The following is a 27,971-nucleotide window of genomic DNA, read 5'->3' as shown; positions in this document are numbered from 1 at the left end:
TCTGCCTGCGTCATTGCATAATGTCTCAAGCAAAAAGTTATATGTTCGTTTTGGGAACTGTTCGTATTGCATGTGGATGAGAATGATTTGCAAAATTGCTTATACTTTCTACATAAACAATTATATGAAAATGAAGACTGTCTATGCTCTTTTTTTTAGCCAGCACACACTCTTTCAGAGAGCTGTTTTGAAAATTCTTACTTTGCCTTATTGTCACAAGGCGATTGGCCCTATTTCCCCATAGAGGAGCCAGCCCCACCTGCATCATAAATAACTGTATCCCAGCCTGAGCTGTAGGGCTAATAGGGCCAGGCATTAGCATCGTGAATAACTGGCTCTCAAAAAAAGGCATGAAAGAACACTGTCAAGAGGAACCAAAATTTGGAATTAGTGCACCTAAGAGAATATCTGATTTTGTGGCTATCATGACAGCCAAACTAACAGTAATAATGTTAGCATTGGGATATACACCCAACAGTATTGGTCATTTTCTTCTTTTTTGGGGGGAGGGCCTCAATATCAAGCCTAATGGTGATAAAAAGGGGGTCTTGGTATGTAGATTTGATATAATCGATGAAATGATATTTCTAATATCTGATTTAGTACAGATGGGGCTACATGTAGCATTCGTTTGGATCCCAGCGCAGATTGGGATAACATGGAATGAAATGGTGGACAGAGCTTCTAAAAACGCTGTAAGAAAAGAAAGGGTTCACCTAGAAATAACCCCCAAATACACAGGAATTACCCCCAAGTACGCAGGAAATACCCCCAAGTACACAGTACAAAGCCTGATACAGAAAGATCTAAAAGAGGAACCCCAAAAATTTCAGATTAACCGAAAAAAGGGGGAGAACATTTTTAGTTGTGCCCTAGAGTTGAGGATAACGACATACTTCAGGGTCTGAATAGGAAAAGTGAGGTGATTTTTTTTTTTATTGAGAACTAACTGGCCATTGTGGGTTAAAGCAAAATATTGTTTGAATAAACAGATACGAAGATGAACTACGTATGCTTTGTACAGTGGAAGAAACTATTGGGCACCTTTTACAGGGCTGTTGGGGCTTTGCTGAAGGGAGGGGAAAGATTTCGGAGGAATTGAAATGTCTTAAGGTGACAAGTTATATTCTGTTGTTTAGTAAAATCTCAGGGAAATGGAGTCATCTTAGACAGGCGTTGTTACATGGACTGAGACACAGGGCAGAGTGAGAGAATAGAAACCGCTACATTTTTAAGACCTACAATGGGTGGCAGCTATAGACTATTCAGTCAAGTCTGTATTGCCATTGCAAAAACAAGGAGGAAAAGACAGAAAGTCGAGTGAGCTGGGACCGAGGTTACGGAGAGCAGGAGCATCCTGCAGTGAGAAGGAAGCACGGGGAGGGGGATCTGCAGGAAGCAGGGATGTCCCTGGGAGAAGTGGCCAGAGTCCCTGAAGAGAGAAGTGTGTCACTGTCTGGAGTGGCTCAGACACGTGGGTGCCAACCTCAGGGCAGACTGTCAGGAAACGGCACAAATCCCAAATTGATTATGTGTTCTGTAATTACATTTCATCAACCAAGAATTAAGTGTGAACTCCACAAGTACTGTGATAGCCTTACCAAGGAGTCAGACCAGGGCTGCCCAGAGAATTGAGAGGGCCTGGGGCAAAGCAATTTTGGGGGCCCCTTCCATAAAAAAAAGTTGCAATACTATAGAATGCTATATTCTTGTGGGGGCCCCTGTGGGGTCCAGGGCTTGTGGCAAATTGCCCCACTTGTCCCCCTCACCCTCACCCCAGGCGGCCCTGAGTCAGACAGTCCCATTGGGTATTCTGGTCTACCTTACGCCCCAGGCAAGACTGCCTCTGTGATAGACCGTCCCTTACACCAACAATCACAACAATATTCAGGTTACTCCCGGCCCCGAAGAACCAGTCACTTTCCCCAGGTCAGTTGCATCCTAGATCTCTCACCAAAGCCAACATTTATAGCCAGTCCTGCAATAAGCTAACTAAAGATTCATTAACTAGGAAAAGGAAATGAGAGTTATTTATGGAGTTTAAGCAAATAACGTACATGCACAGATAGGTTATACTCTTAGACTCTAAAAGAGAATAGAAACTTCTACGCTGAGCAAACACCATATGTCCTTTAGGGCTAACCCAGGCAAAATATCTGGGGGGCTCCTTTGCCGATGCATGATTCTTGCCACTTTAGCATCCAAGCAGCAAAAAAACCAAAACCTTAAGTTTCTCCTTATCAGGGATTTTTATCCCCTTCTCCCCAGAGCCCAGGCTGATGGGATGAGTCCATGGGTAGGCCTGGAGGGGTGAGGGGTGCACTTAAAGTCTTGTTCTTTTGATGTCTCACAATGGCTCCTTTGGTTTCCAAGTCCCTCTCATTGGGTCGGACTTAATGTCTTCTGCAGGAAGCCAGCATTTGCATGAGACATGGCTTCCCTCCTGTTTGAGGAGTTACAGAGGCTTACAGTGCAAACGTTTTCTATCACTTTATAACGTGGCATACAGATAAGTGAGACTAACACAGCTATTCATAAGGTTTAACCACGAAACACATTCTCACAATTCTAATATCTATTGTAACATTACTAACAAACAGGTGAGCCGGACTAGTTTCCAGCTCTGTACCAGTGTTCAGCAAAGCCTGGGGCCTTGGCCTGAGCTGGTACCTGGTCTGTCGGCATCACAGGGTGGTAGCAGGGAAGGAGCCTCCTAGGAGAAAACCCATGCAGGCAGTGGGCCGCCTCGGGAGCACAGAAGAACTCTGCGGGGCCTGGGAGGAGAGGTGAAGAGCAGGGAACGTCTGCACAGCCTAAGGAGGGCAGAAGTACGTTTAATTGGGTTTTCAGTTGGACTGTTGTTCCCCGGGAACTAGACTGAGCTTAAAATGTGACCTGTCTAGAGAGCTGGGTCATGGGAGATGCAGGCCCCTGTAGAAGCAAACCCCTGGCCATAGCGGGTGCTAGAGTGGAAGAATCCCTGCAATGCTGCATCCTTGCTCTGGCTGCTGCAGTTATAGAGAAAGATCCTGAGAATCGCTGTTGAAATGCTGCAACCAAAAAAACAGCCCTTCATGTGAGCTTTCATTCAGACGGGTACTTCCGACCACGCCTAACTTTGAGTGTGTGAGGAGTGCCATTCAAGGCAAGGAGCTAGTCAGATACTTAAATCTGATTGGGCACGTGGGTAAATTCCTTCCTGAATGCTCATCTTCGGGACAGCGGGGGAGAGGGAGACCCTCATCTGATGTCAATCGGCATAACTCCATTAACTTCACTGGCGGAGAATCTGCCCCAAAAGGTCTAAGCAAGGAAATTATCCCTTGATGCTGCCATGTTCACACATCTGTGGTGTATTCATCTTTGTAAACTCACCACATTCCTCTGTTGTCACGTTCAGATAAAAAGACAGATTTTATTAACTTAGCTATAAAAATCTCCAAATGTGTTGTTCCTTCTTGCCAAAGTGTGTGTGCGTGTGTGTGTGTGTGTGTGTGTGTGTGTGTGTGTGTACAAATCACATTATTAGTGCAAATGTAGGCTGTGCACAGGCAATGCAAGCTTTGCAGTGTTCTCTCACAAGCTTTAATGGCTCTCAAAAACGTTCTGATGATGATTGATGGGTGTGTGCAATCAGATAATGGACAATGCCCAATCACATCGCATTGGGATACATTGTCTGCAATGAATGTTTGTCGTATGTTACTGAAATCAAAAGAAGATTAATTTACCCCAGCGGTGGGGCGGAAACTCCCCAAAACTATAGACTTATTCTGGAGTTTAAAGAATCTTTACAGTTTGTAAACTTTATTTAAGTCGCTTTTTTCCACAAACATGGAACGCTGTAGCACAAAGGCAAACATGAAGTACAGAAAGGAAATGCAAATTAACCTGAAACTCCTTGCAGAATAGCCCCATATGTGCCAAATTCCAGGAATCAGGCAAGATTGTCCCCAAGTGATGTGAAATCATGCCAAAGAGGAGAATGTGCTTCAAGTGGGCACAACGAGCCTGCAATGAGCCCCAGGGAAAGGACAAATAAAGGAGTCTGTGTGACCAATTGAATGGGATGCATAACAGGGCGGTGACCCTAGTTACTGCAAAACCACTAGCATGCAGTGGCTTGCTTGTCTAGGGAAGCAGCCTGTTCTTGTGCCTAGGGGTCTGTGCTCAGACTCGAGGATCTGTGTTCAACTCCCAGCACTGTCACCTGCTACCTGCGTTAATCAAACTCTGTTCAGTTGTCTAGCGGTAAGAAGCTGATAAACACTTCCCCCCCAAGCACAGGTGTTGTGGGGATAAATACATTAATGGCTGGGTGGTTCTCCGCTGCTGTACAGATGCTTACAGATAAGAAGTAGCTAGAGCTTGTTGGCTACTAGCTGGGGGATGGATTCTTAGCATTCACTGGCTAGTTCATTTGGAATAGGATCTGATCAGCAAGTTGCCAAGCAGGCGTCTGGCACAGCGAGTGTCCTGATTATCACCACACTGAGTCATGCAGCAGCCCAGTGCAAGCTCTCTGCCCCAGGTGAGGTGGCTGAGGCAACGCGGCTGGCATATGCACAGTAATAGGGCCAAATGCGACAGGGAGAACAGTGGCAGGTGCAGAGGCTGCTAATGGAACTGGGGGGCAGCACCTCAAAAACCTGAATTGTTACCAACCTCCCCCGCTCCCAATGTTTGGTTTTGTTGAAAAAAAATTCAGGGGGGAAAAAGTCATGTCCTCTAATAGCGCATCACTTGACTGTCACCACTGTGTGCAAGGGAATAATTAACAAAGCCCAGGTGTACAGTTTCTGTGATAGTTCATCACTACTGTGTGATTTGATATCATGGAATCATAGAATATCAGGGTTGGAAGAGACCTCAGGGTGTCATCTAGTCCAACTCCCTGCTCAAAGCAGGACCAACCCCCAAGTAAATCATCCCAACCAGGGTTTTGTCAAGCTGGGCCTTAAAAACCTCCAAGGATAGAAATTCTACTACCTTCCCTAGGGAACCCATTCCAGTGCTTCACCACCCTCCTAGTGAAAAAGTGTTTTCTAATATCCAACCTAGACCTCCTCCACTGCAACTTGAGACCATTACTCCTTGTTCTGTCATCTGCTACCACTGAGAACAGCTGAGCTCCATCCTCTTTGGAACCCCCCTTCAGGTAGCTAAAGGCTGCTATCAAATCCCCCCTCACTCTTCTCTTCTGCAGACTAAACAAGCCCAGTTCCCTCAGCCTCTCCTCGTAAGCCATGTGCCCCAGCCCCCTAATCATTTTCATTGCCCTCTGCTGGACTCTCTCCCATTTGTCCACATCCTTTCTGTAGTGGGGGACCCAAAACTGGATGTAATGCTCCAGATGTGCCCTCACCAGTGCCCAATAGAGAGGAATAATCACTTCCCTTGATCTGCTGGCAATGCTTCTACTAATGCAGCCCAATTAGCCTTTAGCCTTCTTGGCAACAAGGGCACACTGCTGACTCATATCCAGCTTCTCATCCACTGTAATCCCCAGGCCCTTTTCTGCAGAACTGCCACTTACCCAGTCAGTCCCCAGCCTGGATTGGTGCATGGGATTCTTCCTTCCTAAGTACAGGACTCTGCACTTGTTCTTGTTGAACCTCATCAGGTTTCTTTTGGACCAATCCTCCAATTTGTCTAGGTTACTCTGGACCCTATCCCTGCTCTCCAGCATATCTACCTCTCCCCCCATCTTAGTGTCATCCGTGAACTTGCTGAGGGTGCAATCCATCCCATCAACCAGATCATAAATTAAGACGAACAAAAGCGGCCACAGGACTGACCCTTGGGGCACTCTTCTTGATACTGGCTGTCAACTAGACATGGAGCCGTTGATCACTACCCGTTGAGCCTGACAATCTAGCCAGCTCCCTGTCCACCTTATAGTCCATTCATCCAATTCATACTTCTTTAACTTGCTGGCAAGAATACTGTGGGAGACCGTATCAAAAGCTTTGCCAAAATCAAGATACACCTCTTCCCCGCTATAACATGACCCGGTATAACAGGGGTTCGCATAGCGCGGTAGCAGCGGGGCTCTGGCGGCACTTTAAAGAGTCCGGGGCTCCAGCTGCTGTGGGGAGCCCTGGGCCCTTTAAATCACGCTGGAGGCCTGCCACTGCTACCCTGGGGCTGCAGCAGCGGGGCTCGGGCAGCACTTTAAAGGGTCCTTGGCGCCGGTTGCTGCAGGGAGCCATCGGCCTTTTAAATCCTGCTAGAGCCCCGTCACTGCTATCCCGGGGCTGTGGCAGTGAGGCTCCACTGGCGATTTAAAGGACCTGTGCTCCCTCCAGCGGCTGGAGCCCGGAGCTCTTAAAATCACCACTAGAGCCCTGCCTCTCCTACCCAGATACAACAGTTTCAGCTATAATGCAGTAGGAATTTTTGGCTCCCCTCAACCGCGTTATAGTGGGGTAGAGGTGTATATCACGTCCACTGCTTTCCCCTTATCCACAGAGTCAGTTATGTCATCATAGAAGGCAATCAGGTTGATCATGACTTGCCCTTGGTGAATCCATGTTGACTGTCCCTGACCACTTTCCTCTCCTCCAAGTGCTTCAAAATGGATTCTTTGAGGACTTGCTCCATGATTTTTCCAGGGATTTAGATGAGGCTGACCGGTCTGTAATTCTCTGGATTCTCCTTCTTCCCTTTTTTAAAGATGGGCACTATATTTGCCTTTTTCCAATCATCCGGGACCTCTCCCGATAGCCACAAGTTTTCAAAGATAATGGCCAATTGCTCTGCAATCACATCGGCTAACTCCCTCAGAACCCTCGGATACATTAGATCTGGGCCCATGGACTTGTGCATGTCCAGCTTTTCTAAATAGTCCTTAACCTGTCCTTTCACCACTGAGGGCTCCTCACTTCTTCCTCATACTGTGCTGCCCAGTGCAGCAGTCTGGGAGCTGACCTTGTCTGTGAAGACCAAGGCAAAAAAGCATTGAGTACTTCAGCTTTTTCCACTCAGTAAGGGTCCCACACTTTCCCTGACCTACTTCTTGTTGCTAACATACCTGTGGAAACCCTTCTTGTTACCCTTCACATCCCTTGCTAGCTGCAACTCCAATTGACCTTTGGCCTTCCTGATTACACCCCTGCATGCTCGAACAATATTTTTATACTCCTCCCCAGTCATGTGTCCAAGTTTCCACTTCTTGTAAGCTTCCTTTTTGTGTTTAAGCTCAACGAAGATGTCTCTGTTAAGCCAAGCTGGCCACCTGTCATATTTGCTATTCTTCCTGCACATTGGGATGGTTTGTTCCTGTGCCCTCAATAAGGCTTCTTTAAAATACAGCCAGCTCTCCTGGACTCGTTGCCCCCTCATATTAGCCTGCCAGGGGATCCTGCCCATCAGCTCCCTGAGGGAGTCAAAGTCTGCTTTTCTGAAGCCCAGGGTCCATATTCTGCTGCTCCCCTTTCTTCCTTTTGTCAGGATCCTGAATCTGACCATCTCATGGTCACTGCTGCCAGGGGCGGCTCTAGGTATTTTGCCACCCCAAGCACGGCAGGCAGGCTGCCTTCAGCGGCTCACCTGCAGGAGGTCCCCGGTCCCGCAGATTCGGCAGCAGCCTGCGGGAGGTCCGCTGAAGCCGCGAGACCAGCGGATCCTTCACAGGCATGCCACCGAAGGCAACCTGCCTGCCACTCTTGCGGAGACCAGCAGAGCACCCCTCGTGGCTTGCCGCTCCAGGCACGAGCTTGGCGTGCTGGTGCCTGGAGCCGCCCCTGACTGCTGCCCAGGTTACGAACCACTTCTATTTCCCCTACCAATTCTTCCCTGTTTGTGAGCCCCAGGTCAAGAGGAGCACGGCCCCTAGCTGGTTCGTCCAGCACGTGCACCAGAAAGTTGTCCCCTACACTTTTTAAAAACTTCCTAAATTGTCTGTGCACCGCTGTATTGCTCTCCCAGCAGATGTCAGGGTGATTGAAGTCCCCCATGAGAACCAGGGCCTGTGATCTGGAAACTTCTGTTACTTGTCTGAAGAAAGCTTTGTCAACCTCATCCTCCTGGTCTGGTGGTCTATAGCAGACATGCACCACGACATCACCCTTGTAGCTCTTGCCTCTAAACTTAACCTAAAGACTCTGAACAGGCTTTCCTCCAGTTTCATACTGGAGCGCTGAGCGCTCATACTGCATATATGGGGTGTGATGCTGACCTGTCTCAATGTAGTGTCTATGTTGGAAAGTGAAGAAATCATTAAATAAGCAACTACTGACTTTTATTAAACCTCCTTGTCTGCCCTTCCTCTGTCTCTCTCTCTCTCACTCTGTCCGTAGCCCTGCTTCCTAGTGTTTAAGGCCAGAAGGGGCCACCCTCTAGTGAGAAATTTACTAACAACAATCTGCCACTATTGGAGGAAATGTACGTCGACGCATGAGAAGTCTTCTCGCCAGAAGGCTTTTGTTTCATTACATCTCATTATTTACAAATAGCTGCCCCAGAAAACAATTATGGCAGCCAGTCCCAGACTGCCATCCGTAAGGAACAGATGTGAGGCGCGAGTGGCCAAATGGAATGCAGCATTCCCGGTGCATCAGACCATCGGGTGAGTCGTTAAAAGGGAAGCAGGAACTTGCAGGCCGGATCGCAAAGGGCCCCTAGAATGGCACGTTGGCAGTAGCGCGGGAGGCCATCTCTCTCTGTGGGATTTCAGCGGTTTTTCTCTTTCTTCAGAACGAGGCTGGGCCGAAATGCTCCTGTAGCTCTGATGCTATGGGGCCTACCCTGAGGCAGTGGCCTTTCCATCCTCAGCAAAACCTGCCCCTTCCTGCAGTACCCCTTAACTAGCACAGCCATCCAGCTGCTCAGCTGATCCCCCAACAGAGGGCGCTTTTCCTTGCGAGAGTCACATCCTGCATTGCGGGCCCCTATGGCAGGGGTGGGCAAACGTTTCAGTCCGAGGGCCACATCGAGGTTGCAAAACTGTATGGAGGGCTGGGTAGGAAAGTCTGCGCCTCCCCAAACAGCCTGGCCCCCGCCCCTTATCCGCCGCCTCCCACTTCCTGCCCCCTGACTGCCCCCAGCAGAACCCCAGACTCATCCAACCCCCTCTGCTCTCTGTCCCGTGACTGCCCCCTCCTGGGACCCTCCCCGCCCCTAACTGCCCCCCTGGTACCCCACCCCCTATTTAACACCCCCCCACTCCTTGTTCCCTGACCGCCTCCTCCTGGGACCTCCTGCTCCTAACTGCCCCTCTGGGATCCCACCCCCTATTCAACCCCCCTTGGTCCCTGTCCCCTGACTGCCCCCCAGGACCCGCTGCCCCTTATCCAACCCCCCCTGCTCCCCACCCCTTTACCATGCTGCTCAGAGCAGCATCTCTGGCAGTTGCATCACCTAGCTGGAGCCAACCACGTCGCAACCCTGCTGCCCAAAGCCCTGGTGACACAGCGAGCTGAGGCTGCGGGGGAGAGGAGACAGAAAAGGAGGGGCCAGGAGCTCCCCTCCCCACCTGGGAGCTCAAGGACTGGGCAGGACAGTCCTGTAGGCCATAGTTTGCCCACCTCTGCCTTAGAGGAAGGGCAAACAGGTCCGCCTCAGCCATTGGTTAACCCTGGTCCCTCCTGTTCTCTGCCTGTGGCACACAATAGTTTAGTCTGCTGAGGGCTGTAATACTTTGGTCTAACTCTGGTTGTTGGTCTGGGTGTGCAAGCCTTGGGTGATGTTGGTGGCCTAAGCTATACAGGCGGTCAGACTGGATGAGCTGGTGGGCCCTTCTGGCCTTAAACTATGTGACTCTGAAAGGCCCTTTCGATATTGCTCGTAGTCCAGTGATGTGACATACCTCCACCACCAGCTGGATCTGCGAGGGCAGTTTGGGGTTAATCGTGTGGTGGGCTCCACATACAAGTCATTGGGCATTTTCCTTTCTTTGGGGGATTTTAGCTCTCCTTGTGCTCTTTTGTGGCTGGTGAAGGACAGCCATGGCCATGCAAGTGAGGTACTAATGTTTACTCCTGAGTCAGTGCAAACTGGAATGGGGACTGGACAGGTCTTCTCATGAGCATTAATGGTGCGCATCACACACATGTACAAAGACTGGCTCTCTGTCCTGCTCTAGTGACCAGAACCGGGGTTGAGTCTGCTACAGCCCTGGAGCTGAGCGTTAACTTGCTAGGTCATGGGTCTAATCCTTGGTGACAACGTCTCATCCTGGGGAGCTATGTTACACACACGTGTGAAGAGCAGAATTCAAATGGAAGAGCAGGATGCTCCCTTCGCTTTGTGGTGGGGGATGCTCCCTGGGCTAGGTTATTCCAAACTCTCTCAGCCTTTGGGGAGGCAGGAACTCACCCAGGAATCGCTCCAATGCACAGATCTCACGCAACACCCTTATTAGCATGCACCTAACCCCCTGTGCTGTTGCAAAGAGCAGTCAGGCACTTGGGGCAGGGCGCAAATCTCAGATGCATAACTCCATTGGTCACTCATAGTCTCAATGGCCTCTCCAGCTTAGCCTTGGGTGAAGTCCCTTCCTTCACTTTTGGCCAGGGCCAATTCCGATATGCGGTGCAGGGTCATAGGGACCCATGCCCAGGCTGTCCCCCAGCTCAGACTCTCTGCTGTGTCCCTGTCCTGCAGCCCATGCAGTCCCTTCTCCAGTAACATCTGCATCCTCCAATCGGAGGAGAGGTAGCAGCAAGAAGTAGGGTAGGATTTCCCACCAATGCTCTAGCCAATCAGGGCTGTGCGGGCGTGTAACCATATCTCAGTGGGTCACAACTGAGGATGTCAAATTCAGGACAAACTGCTGAGAAATAGGGCAGATACACCCCAAGACTGGTGGCTAATCCCTCCTTAGGATATATCAAACCAGCAACAAACGTAAACTTCTTTTTCACCACACTGGCTAACAAGAAGTCATAAAAGCAGTTTCCTTGGGCATTCCAGTGCTTATGTCACCACCAAAAACACTGGATTTAGAGATGAGTGGTTCTTTACAACCAATCTCATAAAATAACAGGTTCTTCTGATCCCAAAGGACCAGCCACACACCCAGGCCAATATATAACTCGGGTATTACCCAAAAATCACACCGATGCCAGTCCCTTTGTATCTAAAATCTAAAGGTTTATTCATAGAAAGAAAGAAAGAAAGAAAGAAAGAAAGAAAGAAAGAAAGAAAGAAAGAAAGAAAGACAAGAGTTAAAACTGGTTAAAATAATCAAATGCATACAGTAATTGCAAAGTTCTTAGTTCAGACTTGCAGCAGCAATGGAATAAACTGCTGGCTTAATCAATCTCTGGTGGCTTCCAAATCACTGGCCGGACCTCAGTCCATTGGTTAGAATGCTCCCATTATGATAGTCCATAGTCCAGAGATTTGAGCATGACAGAGGCAAAATAGAGGAATTTCCAGAGCCTTTTATCTCTTCTGCAATGTGGAGGGAATCCCATTGTTCCTACTGTGGAAAATTACAGCAACAAGATGGAGTTTGGAGTCACATGGGCAAGTCACATGTCCATGCATTTCACCTAGTCACAGCAGGAAATTCCGTTGGACATCACTCATGCTCCATTGTCAGTTAAATGTTCTTTCGATGGGCCACTTAACTTGAATAGTCCCTCCAAGATGTGCTGGCTGGCTACCTTGTGGGCGTTACCACAGGAGCAAACATTTGAAATCCAGATATTGAGCCAGTACTTATAACTTCAAATACAAAAATAATACATGCATACAGATACCATAATCATAACCAGCAAATCATAACCTTTTCACAGATATCTTACCTGTCGCATTTTGTACAAGATTCATGGCAAATATATAATAGTGGTAGCAACAATGACCTATATAGTCATATTTAATCAGATAACGTCACAGGGGTGGAGAAGTTAGCGTCTCTTCTCTGCCCATCCCCAGGCAATGAGGGCTCTGAGCAGGCCCAGCATCCTGACACAGCTGCCAATCTGTGCACACTTGAGGGGCTGCCCATAAATTACTTAACACATTTTTGTGTGATTTTTCAAGACCCAACCACCCTTGTGACACTGAAACACACAAAATTAAGGACTCACCCACCCTCTAACGCATACCTTTATTTATGGGCAGCCTCTGTTCAGACTCTTTATTTTGAGATAAAGAAGCAGCAAAATTGCGGCTGACGCACAGCGATCCCAGGGTGACAGAGGGAGTGGGAAGGACATGTGCACCTTGTCTGGAAGCCTCATTCGGATGAGTTTTGAAAAGCTAGCTAGTCATGGAAAGACCATTGTTTGGGAGCATATCCAAACAACCCCACAGCCATCTTCAAAGGCTGATTGCAGGCTACCTGCAATCTGGAAATGAACAGCTCTGCAAACTGAAGATTGGCAGATTATACGCATCACACCAGGAAAGAACCACGGGAGAAACTGTTGGGTGCTGTGGCGAGATTGTGCTGATTAAAGCTTTACAGCAGATGGTTCTTTATCTCTCCCAGCCTGACGCAAATTGCAGCTGTTTGAAAAGAACTTACTTAGCATTCAACCATCGCCCAAAGGTTACGTTCGGCTATGGATTATTTATCAGTGTCTATACCTCAGTCACATATAAAACTACACATACGGCTAGTACGGTAGCATCTTATCTCTGGGAATGGATGTGATCCTGCATGCAGCTCCCGCTACTGATTTATGACTCATCTGTCATTTGGATGAAAGCAAAGCAGCTCCATTTGGGAACTTCACTGACTGTCTCTTTTATCCCCGTCATAAGTCTATTATGCTAAGTAGCAAGCTGTTTATTCTACACGTAGTGGAACAGTGTGCACTCGCCTTGACTAAAGTAATCCTAGTTTTATGACTACCCCCAAACCATTCCTATTATCTCTCCGATCTGAGCTGGGCGATGTTTGTTCCAAGTTTAAAAACATATTTGATAGGAAAAGTGCTTTCAAATAATGCAGCATAAGCACATTTACATTTTCTTAGAGGCAGGTAGCACAGGCAGAAATATTACCTTCAAGAATCCCAGTGATCACTTAAGGTTTACTCTACCTGACAGCACTGAATTTCATCATTTCAGCAAATAGGATTACTCATCATATATTTAATCATAAGGTGTAACAGCATGTTCCCAGTGAAATCCTATTTTTCCACTGCTACCTCGTGCCTAATCTCATAAACACTTACGCATCATGGTAACTTTACTCACAACAATAGTCTCATTTAAATCAATAGAATTACTCACCTGAGTAAAATTGTTCAGGTACATAAGTGTTTGCAGGATCCAACCCTGGACTTGAGAAACACCAGTAGCATAAAAAATGTTATATCCCTGACAATGTGCTGTACAGCTTTTAACCAACTGCCTTTAAAAATCCTCTGGAGGATAAATATTGTTGTGGCAGGTGAACCCTGGTGGTGCTGTTATATAATCTTCCAGGTTCTTTTTCTTAGAGTGTGAGCAAATGTTCAGTCTTAGGAAGACAAGCTATGTGTTAGTTTTGTTATATGAGGTTTTGTTCAGGGGCAGTGGTCTTTGGGGAGGGAGCCATATGACTAGCAGTTGGAGGTTGCCTTCTGCCTTGGTCTCTAACTGAAGGCAGTTTTGGGATCAGAATTGTTCCAGGGAACATGGCATGTGCTTGGCTGCAATTCCTGGAAGGATATATAGCTCTGCTTGCTGTTTGACCACCTCTGTTCTAGGACTGATATATGTGTAAATAAAGCAAGTTACGCTTGGAATATACCCAGACTCCATGTCACTGATTTCTCCTCCACCAGGAAGCCATCCTGCAATGCCCCGGATGTCTGCTATGGCTCAAAAGAGGGGCAATACTGGTGTCAGGAGAAGGGTGCGTGACTGGGCAGAGCGGCCCCACACTGGTACAGCAGGGGTTAATCCTTCCTTCCTAGCAGAGGAAGGCACACCCCTGGGGCTCTGCTGGGCATGCTCCAACTGGAGAACAGGTATAAAAGCCTGCAGAGCTGCTCAGTCTGGGCTGACTGCTGGAGGGGAAGGAGGCATGCTGCCAGGTCCCAAGGAGGTACAGCCTGTGCTCCAGGATCTGGAAGCCAGTCAAGCTGGGATGCACCCCAATGCCCAGATGGGGTATGTCACAGAAGGGGAACAGACCAGAGGACCCAGAGGTTATGGTAGGAAGTGACCCAGGGGAACTTTAGAGGAAAATGGTGTTAAAGCCGCACAGAGGCTTGGCGTGTTTCAGGCGGATCCCTGCTGAGCTGGTGGCAAGGGGAATTTGCCACTACCAGGGCCCTGGGTCAGGACCTGGTGGAGAGGGCGGGCCCTGGTTCCCCTACCCCCAGCATGGGAATCATATGGACTCTGGCCATTGGGCCACACTGCCTGGATGTTTGGGGTGAGTTACCCAGAGTCTGGCTGCTAGGCTGCACTACCCCACTTGCAAGGAGGTTTGTATGGAATCTGTCCATTGGGCCACATTGCTCTGATGCTGCAACTGATTTAAATGGACTCTGGCTGTTAGGGCATACAACCCTGACCAAAGGGTGATTGTGTGGAGGGAAGTCGAATTGGGCCACCCACAGAGAGGAGAGCATGTGAACTTGGGAGTGGCGATTGTCTGACACCCCACCCCACCCCTACCCTAAAGGGGTGGTGAGGTAACAGGCCTGCCACAGGGTGACAATATTATTCAAGCTGATATATCTTTCATGTCTTCATTTCCCATGAATAGCAGGATTTTTCTGGCCTTGTGTGAGTGGGGAAAGTTTCGGCTTCCCTGAACATCAGAACTATCCCCAGACTAGCAGTGCTGAGAAAGCTAGTCAGGTATATGTAGGAACAGATGCTCCACCATCTCCGCTAGGGTGTTGCAGTAATTGAGCTCTGTTCAGAGCCAGTCACATCCCCAAATGTAAATGTCTCCTTATCCACCAGGGTCATTATTTCTGCCTTATTACAATGACACCTAGAGGCCATAACTGAGATCATGGTTGTGCTGGGTGCTGTACATGTGCACAGCAAGAGAGTCCCTGGAGAGGTTAGAGTCAGAATAGACAAGACAGATGAAGAGTGAGAGGGGACACGCAGGTGTGGTGAAGCAGGTTCATAGTGTTGCCATCTCTCAGGATTTTATTGCAAGGCTTTCTGTGAGTCCTGTGGCTACATAAGAATCACAGCTTTCATTTTAAAAAGAAGAAAAGCTTCTGGCCTTTATGGGTGTGAGGGGAAACCCAACAGCATTACTCTTCACAGCTCAAAAACCAGAAGGCAGAGCCAAAGAACTCAAACTATATATTTTTAATATCTCAAAAGTTTTAGACCAATTTTGTCATTTTGGTTGGCCTAACTTGGGACCTTTGAAAGCTTGGGATTGCCAATACATGCTTAGTGACAAAACCTTGGGTCTAGAACCTGTTATGTTCACCGCATACACACAGAGAAATTAGATGGATAATGTAAATAGTCTTGCTGGAAGGCTGTAGTGTAACACTACCTTATTTCTTAGAATTCAGAACAACACACAAGAACCAAAAACAGAGAGGGACAAAGCAGGCTGCTCCCTAAGGCAGAGTGGTACAACTCACCCCACCCTGCTTTAAGATGGCTCTCTTTAGCCTCACTCTGCACACATGCTTTGCTATAGCACTCCCTAGCCAGCCAGCATGACCAGGAATACCATCCCCACCACCACCACCACTCACACACACACTTTTAAATGGAAAATTCGTAATTCCAACAGCATCTTCAATCCACTACAACACCTACCTCTCCTGCCTCCAGTTCAGGCTGGGCAGAAAAGAGTTCTCCATCCTGTAGACATTGTTGTGATTCTGCACATTTTTCCTGTCCCAAATCAGAACAAAAAGTTGAAATCTCAAAGTTTTTCACAAGACCAAAAACTGACAACTTTTCAGTTTGGGTCAATCGTAATGCTTTGTTGGGATCATTTTGAAACATTTCACTTTGATTTTGACAATTTTGTATTTATTTGTGTATTTAAGGTTTTTTATTCTGATCAGCCAAAATTTCAAAACAAAAAGTCATTTGGACAGGCAAGCTGGAAATGTTTCATTTCTGAATTGGTGCAAGATTCCATTTCGATATTCTTCTTTCTCCTTTGTTTTCTAGTGGAAAAATGCATCAATCCCAACCCTTTCCTGTGAAAAGTTCCAGTTTTCAGAAGTCATCATTTTTCAGCCACAAAAGTAGCGTTGCGATGTAAAAAAGCCCTGCCCCGTTGGTAGCCGCATGCAAAGCGGTGAGAGAGCGTCGGCTGCTCAAACCTAATACAACAGCATAAAGCCGATATCTGTGCATGGAGCTAGATTTCTCTTCCATTACCAGATTGCTTTGAGCAGGGGGCTGGACTAGATGACCTCCTGAGGTCCCTTCCAACCCTGAGATTCTATTCTATGATTCTATGTACGTGTGATGATTTTGTTTTATATGTAACCCTTTGTTTCCAATAAGCTCACTCACTATCACTTGACTTTTTGTTCTTTGATAAGAAACTTGCTCGTGTTTCCACAGAGCCCTGGGAGGCAGCGCTAGTGTTGCTAGAGGCTGTTGGATCTAAGGAGCTGGTCCACAGCTGGCTCAAACAAAACTTCCACATGCTAAGGACAAGAGGTGCCTCAAACCCCTGGGAAGCATCATAACAGCCCAGTAGCCTGTGGAAGAAAAGCATCACAGTAGAAGACAGGGTTCTGTGCTGTAACCAAGTGCTGCAGGGATGCATGGCCTTTCTTGTTAACCTGAAACATGTTCGCCCTCATTTCCATTGCAAATATATTGCCCCTTTCTGATGTTGGTCTATGAAATGAGCACAGTAGTTTCAGCAGCTAGCGTCTGATTGTATCTTTTCTACATTACATGCCCTTGGTCTCCTCAATGTGGATCATAAATAGCTGGTGGTGGGTTTGTTGCCTTGGTTATTGTTTTTATTTGGTAATTATCTGGGGAAGTGGTAAGACAGGCCTAAACTGAAATGCTGGGTCCATAAATTCTCATGGGTGGAGTTGTTAGAAAGGAAGAAGGCCCCAGTGGTTAGAGCACTTGCCTGAGAACTTGGAGACCAGAGGCTCAGTTCTTTGCTCTGCCCTTGACTTCCTGCATCAGTTTGGACAAATCCCTCAGTTTGTACTCAGCAAAGTTCAGCCATGTAGCATGGCTACACTGCTATTTATACATGCACTAGCTTGATGAGAGCTAACACAAGTGTGTGAACATGAGCAGGGGAATCACAGCCGTAGCGCATAGCGTAGATGTTACCTTAGTCTGGCCGTGCCTCAGTTTATCATCTGTACAGTGGGGATAACAAAGCTCCGCCCTACCCCTCAGGGACATTGTGAGGATAAATACATGAAAGATTGTCCTCAGAAATGATGGTGACTCTTATCTGGGTCCAGAGCTTTGAACCCATCTTCAGTTCAAGGTGCAGAATCCTGTGCCATCGTCGGCGGGTGCTTTTCCACCCCAGAAGTGGCTGCATTTTAGTGACGCAGCACAGAAATGCAAGTATCTAAGAAATCTTGGGAGACCCCTGGAATGAAAATGGAGGCATGCAGAGGTACTGACGAGGTGGTTAACAGGACACTAAAAAGGTGTGAGGAACACAACCCCACAACCTATGGTAGCATGGTCTAGTGGATTGGCCACAGTCATGAGAGTCTGCTGACACAGGTTCCCTTCTCTGCTCTGCCACTAACGTGCTGTGGGGCCTTGGGTCAGTGCCCTCCCAGCCTGCGCCTATGTAGACAGCAAGCTGATCAGGGCAGGGGATGGCTCTCCCTTTGTCTGCACAAGAAGTCCCCAGTCTTGATTGGGGCTACTAGGTGCTACCACTGTATAAATAAGACATATTCAGAGCTTTTAGCTCTTAGCCAGAGAAGTGAACGCAGCACCCTGGGCTCAGAGGAATGGTCCAGTTCCGATTGAAAGACTTCCCTTGACTGCAGGAGTTGGAGCAGGCCCATAGTTTGCTCGCAAAGTGCAGTGGGATCTTTTGGAAATAAAGGTGCTATCTCTGTCATTCCTATTCTTTGTGCTCTCAGCAACCAAGCCTTTTGGACTGTGATGAAAATCCTGCAGCCTCCCCAGTCAGCCATAGGATGGCAGCTGGGAAATAAAACACCGGAGCTATTAGAAGCTTTCACCTGCTGAAAATGTGTAGTCTGCGATGCTGATTCCTCTCTCGCCTATCCTGGTGTTAATAAGGTGTAACCTCCTGCCAATCAGTGGGGTCACCCCAGTGTAAAACCTTTGTGAGGCAAGAGCCTGGGGCAACGAACCCACCCAAATAAATCTCTGGAAACATGAACTATCCTTTTTACTCAACTAGTCTTTGATTCCAATCCAGCCCCAGCCTCTAACAAGAGGTTTTAATATGCACATAAAAAACGGATCTGCTCGAGGAGAATTAGATGGAGAGGTTCATAGTAATTATTTGTATTAGCTTCACAGCACAGCTGATGTCTGCCTAATAACGACATGCTCCAAGCTCTAAAAATAGCCCACCTTTGAAAGGCTGCAAGGGAAACTGCCTGGTTTACAGCGCAAGCCTTGATTTGGGATAATCAGTCCCTGGAGTGCATTTCCCTGATGATAGTGTGCTTACAAATGCAAGCAGCTTCCACCGCAGCTCTGACAGCCGGCAGCAGGCCAGGAAGAACGGTCCAGGCGCTGGTCTAGCGTGTGGGAGACCTTGGGTCAACTCCTTGTTCCTTGCCCTAGGCGAGTCACTTTGTCTCTGTCGGTGCCCCCATCTGTAGAGGGGGTAATGCTTTGAGATCTGCCAATGGAAAGAGGACTCGGGGGTGATTCAGCTGGGGCCTCCAAAGGGGATGGAGAGGGTGTCCGAGTGCCACAGAAAGGGTTGTGAGGTGGCTGTGCATGGTCTATCCAGGATGTTTGTGTGTGGTGTTGCCTGCACGCCCTGTTCTGCCATGCATCTGCCAGGAAGGCAGGCGCAGCAGGCCAGATGCCCTTGAGCTCTGTGGTGCTTAAGCAGAGGGGGTTACCTGCGCCTTGCAGCCAGCTCCTGTCTCAATCACCACTGCCCTGGCACCTGACTCCTGCTCCCCAGCTGCCTGGGAACACGGTGTCCTCCCCTTGTTTAACACAGGTCATTCCTCTCCCATGCCCACTGCCCTGGGCTGTCTTCCGGGGAGTCTCCTACTTCAAAGCCATAAGCCCAGAACCCTTCCTGCCTTTGAATTGTAACTCTCCTGGCTAATGGGTAAGAACTAGGACACTTGGACCAGCTGGGCATATCTGCCATCATCCGTTTCTGCCATTGCAGCGGCCCTGGGCCCTGGTGCAGCTTGGCCTGGCCTGTTCCCTGCCTCTGGCACATAGTAGCGTAGTCGCCAGAGGGCTGTAATTCTGGGGGTCAGGCTAGGTGTGGAGGAGGCCAGTGATGGCTAGTGGCATGCGCCAGATGGGAAGTCAGACTAGATGATCTGGTGGGCCCATGGTGGGACAGATCCCTATGCCACTCGGGAAGGGGTTAAAGAGCTCCTCTGGGCACAGTCAGCTCCAACTGGAGCACCTGTGAGATCCACCAGCCTGGAGATGGCCGGGGCCTTAAAAGGGCAGATGCCTGCTCAGCGCAAGGCAGCACTCTCAGGGAACAGGACGGCACCTCTGAGTTCCTCGGCCCCTGGAAGCAGGGACTGCTGGCCAGGGAAACAGCTTGAGAGCATCAGCCGCCCAGGTCCACTCAGGAAGGAGAAGAGCCGGTACTTTTCCCTGTGGCTTCCTGGAGGCCTAGGACTCTGCTTTTGGTGGGCAGCAGAACCCCACTGACTCTTTGGTTTGCATGGCTTTAATTCCTCTGCAAGGGGGCAGACAACAGCAGTGCCCCTCCTCTCTTTATGGGGGCTCTAGAGAGGCATAGGCTACCACAGGTCCCTTCTGCCCTTAAATTCTGTGACCTAACTCACCCCGGTGTAGGCAATGGATGAATCTGGTCTGGACCACATGGCAATGGGCCATCTCGGAAGAAGGTTGGATGGGCGAGAGTTTCTCCAGAGAGCATGTGCCATTATTGCTGTATCAAAGCCCTGACAGCCAAGGACCTAGAGATCCTAACACACAAAGGAATCATAGAATATCAGGGTTGGAAGGGACCTCAGGAGGTATCTAGTCCCACTCCCTTCTCAAAGCAGGACCAATCCCAACTAAATCATCCCAGCCAGGGCTTTGTCAAGCCAGGCCTTAAAAACACCCAAGGATGGAGATTCTACCACCTGCCTAGGTAACCCATTCCAGCGCTTCACAACCTCCTAGTGAAAAAGTTTTTCCTAATATCCAACCTAGACCTCCCCCACTGCAACTTGAGACCATTACTCCTTGTTCTGTCATCTGCCACCACTGAGAACAGCTGAGCTCCATCCTCCTTGGAACCCTCCTTCAGGTAGTTGAGGGCTGCTATCAAATCCCCCCTCATTCTTCTCTTCTGCAGACTAAACAAGCCCAGTTCCCTCAGCCTCTCCTGGTAAATCATGTGCCCCAGTCCCCAATCATTTTCATTGCCCTCCACAGGACTCTCTCCAATTTGGCCACATCCTTTCTGTAGTAGGGGGGGCCGAAATTGAACACAGTAGTCCAGATGTGCCCTCACCAGTGTTAAATACAGGGGAATAATCACTTCCCTCGATCTGCTGGCAATGCTCCTACCAGTGCAGCCCAATATACTGTTAGTTTTCTTGACAACAAGGGCACACTGCTGACTCATATCGAGCTTCTCATCCATTGTAATCCACAGGCCCTTTTCTGCAGAACTGCCGCTTACCCAGTCAGTCCCCAGCCTGGATTGGTGCATGGGATTCTTCTGTCCTAAGTGCAGGACTCTGCACTTGTCCTTGTTGAACCTCATCAGATTTCTTTTGGACTAATCCTCCAATTTGTCTAGGTCACTCTGGACCCTATCCCTGCTCTCCAGCATATCTACCTCTCTCCCCAGCTTAATGTCATCTGCAAACCTGCTGAGGGTGCAATTCATCCCATCATCAAGATCATTAATAAAGATGTTGAACAAAACCGGCCTCAGGACCAACCCCTGGGGCACTCTGCTTGAAGCCAGCTGCCAACTAGATATCAAGCCGTTGATCACTACCCGTTGAGCCCGACAATCTAGCCAGCTTTCTATCCACCTTGTAGTCCATTCATCTAATCCATACTTTTTTAACTTGCTGGAAAGAATACTGTGGGAGACCGTATCAAAAGCTTTGCTAAAGTCAAGATATATCACGTCCACTGCTTTCCCCTTATCCACAGAGCCAGTTATCTCATCATAGAAGGCAATCAAGTTGGTCAGGCATGACTTGCCCTTGGCCAATCCATGTTGACTGTTCCTGATCACCTTCCTCTCCTCCAAGTGCTTCAAAATGGATTCCTTGAGGACCTGCTCCATGATTTTTCCAGGGATTGAGGTGAGGCTGACCGGTCTGTAATTCCCTGGATTCTCCTTCTTCCCTTTTTTAAAGTTGAGCAATTTATTTACCTTTTTCCAATCGTTCAGGACCTCCCCTGATCACCACAAGTTTTCAAAGATATTGGCCAATGGCTCTGCAATCACATCGGCCAACTCCCACCGCACCCTCGGATGCATTAGATCTGAGCCCATAGACTTGTGTATGTTCAGCTTTTTAAAATAGCCCTTAACCTGGTTTTTCACCACTGAGGGCTGCTCTCCTCCTCCCCATACTGTGTTGCCCAGGACAGCAGTGTGGGAGCTGATCTTATCTGTGAAGACAGAGGCAAAAAAAGCAATTTTTTTGGTTAATGCGTCTGGTGTAATAGTCCCTTTCCAACATCCTTGCTTGCAGAGAGTAGCAAAGGGAAGGTGCTGCTGGGAAAGAGAAAAAGGAAGAAGAAAGGCTCAATTGTGTCAACAAGACATGTTCATTTGAATGTATTAGAGGTTGTCATTCTGCACACGCAAGTGCAGCGATCCCTAAAGTGCTGTGTGTCTCTCTGGAGACATGGCTTAAGTGCTCTCGCTTTCAAACCAACATGACTCACTGCCTCTAGGTGGGCAGAACGTTCCGGCAATAAGTGCTAATGTTGCATTCACAGTCGGGAGACACGGAGCTGAAATCAAGCAGCTTCTTGAGCTGGCCGGGCAGGGCACTGCTAACCTGCCAGCCTCAACAGGAATAGCTCTCCATGCCTAAACGATCCCGGCAGGGTGTCTGGTGTGCTGGGAACGTCGTGGGATAAATGCCTGGTACTCCAGAGCACTATCTGGCTCCCATTTAAAGTCAAGGAGGAAAGCTACATTTTCTTCTGCCAGGAAAAATCAAGTTTGTCACCTGAAATAACACCTGCTGCATAGAGGATAATGTCTAGCAGAAGACTAAGGGGGGAAAAAAGGGTCCCCATTAACTGGGGGTTCCTGGAATATGTCAGAATGCAGAGGCAACATTATCTAATGACAGGCAGAATCAGGACAGGTGGCCACATGCAGAGATCATTGCCAAAAGCAGGGTCTGAACCCTGGCCCTTTAACTCCAAAAAAACCATAGGCCTTTAACAACTGAGTCTTCCTTACTTGGTGGAGTGCTGGTCTGCATAGTCTCTGGAACCAGCCCCTAGCAGGTGACACTAGACTGGTGTGTTACACTAACAAAGGCCACCCAGTAACCTAATGTCTTGAAGAAGGGAGATGTTCCAGCCACAGCAGCAATGTACTGCACTGAGACAAGCCAACCTCTCCCTTCAACCAACGCCAGCCTGAGAGGGAAGCCAGGCTGAGGGCAACGGTTACGGGACAAGGGCTACGCTTCAAATTCCTCCACTGTCATGGCATGCCTACCACACTAGGCAGGGGTGAAAGTGAGCCAGAACAGGCTACTGTGGTGAGGGATAGCTCAGTGGTTTGAGCATTGGTCTGCTAAACTCAGGGTTGTGAGCTCAATCCTTGAGAGGGACATTTGGGGATCTGTGGGGAAATCAGTACTTGGTCCTGCTAGTACAGGCAGGGGGCTGGACTCAACGACCCTTTGTAGTTTCTTCCAGTTCTAGGAGAGAGGTATATCTCCATATTTTCTTACTCTGTACCAGTAAGAACCCACACCTGCCCATCCCCCCGTCGGCAGCCCTGCCAGTAGGGTCCATACCGGCAGGGTCGCCAATAGAGGAGGCAAAAGGGACAGGGACATTAAAGCACTTTAAGGACAGTCCTTTGCTGAGGCAGCAACATTAATGCGCTGCTGTGACAAAGGGCCCTGCAGCACTTTAATGTCTGCCCCATTGCCGCCCTCCACCTCCAATGGGCTGGGGGGGCAAAGGGAGCAGTTGCCTTGGGGCTGGCAATTTAAAGGGGCCCGGAGCTCCGGACGCTGCTGCCGCTAGTGGTGTCCAGAGCCCCAGGCCCTTTAAATCAACACAGGAGCCCCAGGCGGCACAGGCCAGGCGGCCTGAAAGGTCTGGTTGGGGGATGCTGACCTCCAGCCCCGCCCCTTCCACCCGAGGCCCCGCCCCTTCCAGGGCCAGAGGGGCCCCCCCCAGCCTATACCAGTAAGTGGCTTAACTTACTTTCACCCTTGACACTAGGTAAGAGGTTGATGACTGATCCAGCCTGAAGCATGCTCTGTTCCAGACTGCATCTATACTTCCTAGAAAAACCCACACCGCCACGTCTCAGGCTCATCAGGCTCAACCTGCAGGGCTCAAAATAAATGTGAACATTCCTGCATGGGCTCTGAAACTCAGCCATCTCAGAGCTCCAGCCAAAACGGGCATGTCCACACTGCCATTTTGAGCCCCAAGCCACAGCCCAAGCCCAAGTCAATTAACCTGGGCTCTGAGACTTAGGTTTTTCTGTGCGGCAAAGAGGGACTTGTAAAGCAGTCCGGGGACTTGGACAATGAACTGGAGTTCTTCTAACCCTGACTTGTGCTGTGTTGTCATGGCAAGTCGCTTATTATCTCTGTCTCCATTTCCCTGCCTCTGACATGGTAATGCTCGCGCCTGCTTTCTCTCCAGCAGGGGCTCTCTTTAGTTAGTTAATGTTGCCACAGCACTTTGAAATGTAAAAGGCTAAATATTATTCTGATTCTACCTGTTGCTCATGGCCTGCAGCTGCATTCCACAACTATGCGGCCCACTGCCTAACACTTACAGAAGAAGCTGTTTCGTTTTGAATCACAGCCCCGCTATCAATTCCAGCTGTGTTGGCAGTAGCTGGAATTGGGAAGTGCCTACAGTGTAGTTGTGAACTGGCAAACTCCAGAGCTCAAGTTAATTACCACAGACCTGCTGAATGGCTGCTAGACACTGTGTGCTGTAGTCATCTGCCACTGGGTTTCGCTGCCTGCAAAAACAACATGTTTAAGCTCTAATAAAAGAAAAACAAATCGCTAGCCCACATCCCTTTCGGGTGCAGTGGGGACGAGGGAGTAACTTCTCTTTTGTTCCTGTCACAGCTTGTCCCTTGCTGGTCTTTTAACAGTTAGTTGAAATTCAATTGAAAAACGGCCACCTGGGTGCTTTTAGGGTAGGACCAGGGAGCACGGCTGAGTTCTGCATCTACCCCACCCTCAACCACCGCACTGCCCCTTAGGAGAAGCAGGCAAGCCTTTTTAATCTCACCTGGTGGGTCCTAATTGGCTACTGCCTCCTCCTGGCCCTTCTGGCCACTGAAGGAATGTCTTGTTGGTTCTGCTGGTATCAGAGCCTCTCTAGGCACTACTCAGAGGTCTAAACTCATTGCCTCTTTCCCAGTGACACGTTTCCTTAGGGCAGGTGTGTCAGGGCAGCACCTTGTCACGTGTCCAGTCACAAATTTTCTTATTGGCTTGTTAGGCCCATCAGAGAAGGCATATGAGAGAGTAAACTATGGGGGTTTCTATATGGGGGAACCCAATCTTTGGGATACATAATGTTCACACCCATGGAAGCCAATCTCGCCTTTGGGAAATAGAGAATTCAGATGTCCCTGGACTAGCTTGGAATGTTTTGTGATCCAGTCACCATCAGAGAAAACCCCAAAAAACAGTGAGTGGAAACCTTTTTAAAATAGCCATCTGGTATATATTTGTCAACTGTCTTCATGTACCGCTTCCAAACATATGCATCTTTGGCAGCAGTAATTTTAAATAAAAGCAAATTGGTTGTAGCCCTTTGTTAATGGAGAGAACAACAACATATGTCCTTTCCTTAGGGGAGGCTGTAGATTGTTACAGGTGAACTTGAATTCCCAGCCAGACTGATATTTTTGGCTAGTGAGTCATATATTCGAGCAGTTTCTATATCTGTATATGTAGATTATTCCTCCCCCGGGGTCATCTTCCATGTTTTTCTAGTTCTGCTGACGTGTCAGACAGCTCCAAACCCATCTACCAGGAAAGACCTTGGTTCAATAAGCAACTTTGCAGTGACCACTTAGTTGACATCCAAATGACCACTTCCACTTTCATTCCCCGGGCTTTGAAGTTCCTGCAAATAACAAACAGAAATGATCTGAGGGATATCCTCAGAACGAAAAGCATTTCAGATAATACTTTCACAGCCACCTAATGCATTCTGCTAGCACTGGCGTTGCTTTCACATGCAGCGCAGCTAGGGTTTAATAGCAAAGACGTGCAAAGACGTGCCATGGATGTTTTGAGGACTTATGGAGATAGCTGCTTCCCCCTTGCATGTATTTTAAAAATAGAATAAGGCAAATAATTACAATGGTTTTATTGTGACCTGGCCCTTTACGCCAGCCACAATCTGTTTGTAATTCTGTTGATACTTTCTAATAGCAATTGTGATAGACTATGATTGCTCAGAAGGCTTTCATTATCTATTTAATGTCCATGTTCCCTTACTCTTTACGAGACCAGAGACCTGCATTTGCAACTAAGCGGAAAGTGCCAAACGTTAACTGAACAAGGTGAAGTGGTTCGGACTGTTGCAAACAATTCTGTTGAATTCAGGTATTGAGTGCAAGACAAATGGTAATTGTGCATGAACTAATGACTTGTCCACACTACAGAACTGTGATGCATTAATAATAACCATGGGGGGAGGGATGGCTCAGTGGTTTGAGCATTGGCCTGCTAAACCCAGGTTGTAAATTCAATCTTTGAGGGGGCCATTTAGGGAACTGGGGTAAAAATCTGTCTGGGGATTGGTCTGCTTTGAGCAGGGGGTTGGACTAGATGACCTTCTGAGGTCCTTTCCAACCCTGATATTCTATAATTTGAGCATCAAGCCAGCCCGATTGTAGATGCAGTTATTGTGGTATAGCTCATGCTGGTTTAGGAAGCAGAACAAGCTACAAAATATAAGACACCTTTATACTGGGTGACAGGTTTCAGAGGGGTAGCTGCATTAGTCTGTATCAGCAAAAACAACAAGGAGTCCTTGTGGCACATTAGAAGACTACCAAATATATTTGGGCATAAGCTTTCATGGGCTAGAACCCACTTCATCGGATGCATGAAGTGAAAAATACAGGAGCAGGTATAAATACATGAAAGGATGAGGGTGCTTTACCAAGTGTAAGGTCAGTCTAATGAGATAAATCAATTAACAGCAGGATATCAGGGGAGGAAAAGTAACTTTTGACGTGGTAAGAGAATGGCCAATTATTTATTCTTTTGCACAGAGACTGTCTGGTTTGGCCAAGGTACCTGGCAGAGGGGCATTGCTGGCACACGATGGCATATATCACATTGGTAGATGTGCAGGTGAATGAGTCCCGGATGGTGTGACTGATGTGATTAGGTCCTGTGAGGGTGTCCCTTAACAGTCTCTACGCAAAAGAATAAATGGACACAAATCTGACATCAGGAATCATAACATTCAAAAACCAGTAGGAGAAAAATTCAATCTCCCTGGTCACTCAATAACAGACCTAAAATTGGCAATTCATCAACAAAAAAACTTCAAAAACAGACTCCAGCATGAAGCTGCAGAACTGGAATTAATTTGCAAACTTAATACCATCAGATTAGGCCTGAATAAAGACTGGGAGTGATTGGGTCATTACAAAACCTAAACTTAACTTCCCCAATACTAATTTCTCCCTACTGTTACTCACACCTTCTTGTCAACTGTCTATAATAGACCACTCTCGTTACCACTTCAAAAGTTATTTTTCCTCCCTTGATATCCCGCTGTTAATAGATTTATCTCATTAGACTGACCTCACACTTGGAAAAGCATCCCCATCCTTTCATGTATTTATACTTGCTCCTGTATTTTTCACTTCATGATGAAGTGGGTTCTAGCCTATGAAAGCTTATGCCCAAATACATTTGTTAGTCTCTAAGGTGCCACAAGGACTCCTCCTTGTTTTTGCTTTATACTGGGGTAACTGCCAGATTATCTCTGAATCTATTTGAAATGCACCAGGATGCACAAGGGGAGGAATCCATTAGGGTGAATCAATGAAGTTTTAAGGCAGTAGAAGGAGCCAGTAATTCCCACACTCAGGACAAAGGGCAAAATATAAAAAATAGACAAGGAGATTTTCAAGGACACAAAGGTCACTTGAGCACTTAGAAAGCCGCATGAAAGAGCCCCAAAAACCTAGGGCTGAGCTTGCACCTGGCTGAGAGATTCAGTACATGGGGAAGTGGGGGGAAAAAAGAGAGGCCCGTAAAGACAATGAAGCATCACCTCACCATTCTCATGGACCACCAAACCCATGCACCCAGTCCCGGCTGTTGGCAAGTGCTTACCAACCCCTCTAAGACAGAGGCCTGTTGGAAGGATTCTCCTCTTCCTCCAACCAATGGGAGGGTCTCTTGAGAAAAGCCTCAAGGGAGAAGTTGGAAGCTTGACTGTCCTTGAAAAGCCAAAGAATTCTGCTTTCCAAAGAGGCTATGGAGCAGACTATGGAGCAGCAAATTGTCTGTGGCATCTGCTCTTCCAAATGTCTGTGAATGGCTCTACTGGGTCTAAGCCAGGAAAGCAAAATCTCCGGTAACAAGAATAATTCTTTCTTTTCTTCCTTCGCAAAGGGGTGGAAGAATTTGCAGGAAATCTTTGGCCATGTCTACATCTAAAGTTTTGCAGCGCTGGTTGTTACAGCTGTATTAGTA

The sequence above is a fragment of the Gopherus flavomarginatus genome, chromosome 3 (genome assembly GCF_025201925.1).
Source record: "Gopherus flavomarginatus isolate rGopFla2 chromosome 3, rGopFla2.mat.asm, whole genome shotgun sequence".
Taxonomy (NCBI): domain Eukaryota; kingdom Metazoa; phylum Chordata; order Testudines; family Testudinidae; genus Gopherus; species Gopherus flavomarginatus.
The sequence above is the reverse complement of the archived record's forward strand: the minus strand, read 5'-3'. Positions refer to the sequence as shown.